The following is a 3,592-nucleotide window of genomic DNA, read 5'->3' on the forward strand; positions in this document are numbered from 1 at the left end:
GCTGACTCATTCACTGTGATGTAAAGCAGCAATGGTCTACCCAACATTGGTGGTTTTAGAATTGGTGGATTTAGAAGGTATTTCTTGATCCTTTCAAATGACTGTTGGCATTCAAAACCCCATTCAAACTTGACACATTTCCTCAGTAGCTGGTTGAATGGCTCGCATCTCATAGCCAGATTAGAAATGAATCGTCTGATGGATTGGATTTGCCTTGCAAACTTCACAACTCCTTGATATTGATAGGTGGTGGCATATCGATTATTGCCTTAGCTTTGGTAAGATCCATTTCAATCCCCTTCTTACTGACCATGAAACCCAAGAATTTGCCTGACTCAACCCCAAACACACACTTTTGAGGATTCAGGCGAAGCTTGTACTATAAAAGCCTCTCGAATACTTGGGTAAGAGTTTCAATGTGATCTTCTCTCTCTTGGATTTGATCAATATGTCATCGATATACGCATCCATGATTTTGTGCATCTGATCATGGAAGATGGCAGCCATTGCCCTTTGATAGATTGCTCCAGCATTCTTCAACCCAAATGGCATTACCGTGTAACAAAAAGTACCCCAAGGTGTAGTAAAAGCGGTCTTAGGTTGATCTTTGACTGTTATTTAATATGGTTATATCCCGAATATCCATCCATGAAAGAAAACATTGCATGACCTGCAGTACTGTCTGTCACCAAGAACAATGTTTGGAAGAGGATAATCATCCTTCGGTGTGACTTTGTTCAAGTCTCGAAAGTCAATGCATAACCTGACTTTGCCATTTTTCTTAGGGACCACCCCGATGTTCGCCAACCATTCGGGGTAATCAATGGCACGAATGAATTTTGCCTTTAGCAAGACTTCTAGTCCTTCTTTTACATGGCATTCTAGTCGATTGTCAAGCTTGCGCAATTTTTGCTTAATTGGCTTGCAGTTAGGATTTAAGGGCAAACGATGTTCGACCAACTGGGGGTCTAAGCCTGGCATATCTTCATAAGTCCAAGCAAAAGCTTCTTGGTTACTTATAAGAAAGTCCACCAATCTTTTCTTCTCATCTACTGACAAACTGGTGCCAATTTGAAGAATTTTAGGATCTTTACTGGTTCCAATATTAATTTCTTCAATTGGATCATTAACCAAGGATGAGAGATGTTCTTGTTTTTGAATCTGAGTGAATTTTGGTAATTCTGACTCGGGTATTGCCATAGGTTCCATTTCACCGACTGCTCGTTCGATAAATGCTTTCTGGGAGGACTTCCGAGGAAAAAAATAAACTGAGACATTGAGTTCCGACATCCTGTAAAGAGGATAAAGGAAAGAGTTGGACGAATTTAAAATCGACAACAGAGATATCCCAGTCTTCTCATGTTCATCTGAAAAGATATGCTAATAGGTTGCAAGATGCCATCTTCATTTTTCCCGAGGCCAGTGAATGGACGGTAGCCACATTTCAAAAGCAACTGAAAACCCTTAGGGTTTTTCATGAAATGAACATACAATTGGTGTTCTTGGTAACTTGCACGATTGCTTGAAATAGTATAAGCATTCCTGGATGGTTCCCCTATCTCCATGTTCGCATCCATTCTTCCAAAGGTCTGTCCTTTGTTGTTCTTATGCTCGTACATCCACTGGATCAATTGGCCTAGGGAGCATGAGTTGCATCAACCTCTCGACCGGTTCTCAGCACAGACAGTGATGACTGATGGACCAACATTCCATTTCAGGCATTGATGAAGAGTGGATGGGATCCCTTGTACTTGATGGATTCAAGGTCGTCCCAAAAGCAAGTTGTATGATGGTGGTACATCTACCACGTGAAATACAATGCAATGACTAGTATTTTCAATGATCACATTCATGTCGAGGGTACCTTTGCTGTTCATGCCTCGGCCATCGTATCTGTAGATTTGGTATTATCGGAATGATATTTGTCTTCAAGAAATCCAAAGCTTTGGTCGTGAGATCGGGGAATAATATTTAAGTCACTTCCTCTGCAATCAATACATGTGGCACAGTCATTCCATTGACTTGGACGACGATGTAAAGAGCATCTTCATGAAAATATCTCCATTTTGAGAGGTCCTTCTCTGAAAAGGTAATTGACTGGTCCTTAGAGGGTCGAATCCAATCTCCTTCAACTATACGTTCTTTCAAGGGGAGGACCTTACCCCAGTAGCATGAATCTTTATCCAGAGTCATTTGAAGATTCATCATCACCGCTTTGTAAGATAAAGTCTTTGTGATTATTGGAAGTTTTTAGATGAACCTTCTGTCTTTCTGTTCATCAGAACAATAAAATCCAAAGGTTTCCCACCTTGATCTGTCACCATGACTTTATGTGAACTACTTCTACCACAAGGTTAGATGTGCTCCTGCGGATGATATGGAAGTGGAGTGCCTGTGGTGATCATGGCCACTACCACCTTCCCATGGCCAGGAAATGGATTCCTCAACACCTCAGGGATGCTATCATCACCAATCATGAGATCCTTGTTGATGAAGTCTTGAATAATATTTTTGAGACAAAACAATCCTCAGTGCATGACCAGGGGCACGATGAAACTTACACAGTTTTTCTTTATTTCCTCCCATCATTCTCGGAGGCTCAAATACTTTTGGCAAGACGATAGTTCTTTGGCGAGAAGGTATTTGAGGATCTTCTCTCGAGACTAGCTGAGAGGAGTGAATTTTCGGTCGTAGCTCCAACCTGGGTGTTTGTTTTTCCTTTCATCGTCGCCTTTGATAAACTGCGAGTTCTTCTTGAAATTGACTTCCTTGTCATGCTTGTAGTTGTTGCCATGATCCTTTCTAATGCCAGCATTGGCTATGAAGTGTGTGGGCAACTTTGCCCTTCCTCCTTTCTTTCATTTTCTTTATATTTAGGAGCAATAATTCCATCAAAATCTCCGTCCTCAATTCCTTCTTCTATCGATTTGCTTGTTCATTCAACTCAGCAAAGGTTTTGATCGGGGCATTGCGGATGAGATTTTTCAAGGGTTTGGAAAGATTTTTCCTGATGAGTGACAAGGCTTGTGTCTCAGAAATGGGCTCCCTCATCTGATTGCATTGAATTCTCCATTTTTGGATGAATTCTCGAGTCTTTTCTCCTTGTTTCTGATGAAGACTGCAAATAGTACTGAGGGTTGGAGCCATGGGAGCATTTTGTTCAAATCTTTCGAAATCAATTTGTCAAATTGCTTCAGCTCGATTAGATTGATATTTTATTTGTACCATTGTGTGGCAATGCCTTCAAGACTTCTTGGAAAATATCGGAACAAAGCTCTGTTATTTTCCGAATTTTGTAGCAATCATTGAAAAAGGTTGAAAGATGAACGTGTGGACAAGTGGTTCCATCATATCTGATGAATTCTCTGGCAAGCCTTTCACAACTTCGTCCCCTTCCATGCCAAAGTAGTAGTCCTCACATGAGTATGAATGTTTCCCCTTCCCCCTAAGCTCAAGATTGTTCATTCTTTTCTCATTTCATAAAATATGTGCATAGTCGGACTTTCATCATCACTTGATTCGACCAATTCTGGCTTGGTCTTTTTCTTCTTGCCCTCGATCTCCTTTACTTTTTCTCAGAACTCTCACTGTC

The sequence above is a fragment of the Nymphaea colorata genome, unplaced genomic scaffold (assembly GCF_008831285.2).
Source record: "Nymphaea colorata isolate Beijing-Zhang1983 unplaced genomic scaffold, ASM883128v2 scaffold0001, whole genome shotgun sequence".
In the NCBI taxonomy this organism is placed as follows: domain Eukaryota; kingdom Viridiplantae; phylum Streptophyta; class Magnoliopsida; order Nymphaeales; family Nymphaeaceae; genus Nymphaea; species Nymphaea colorata.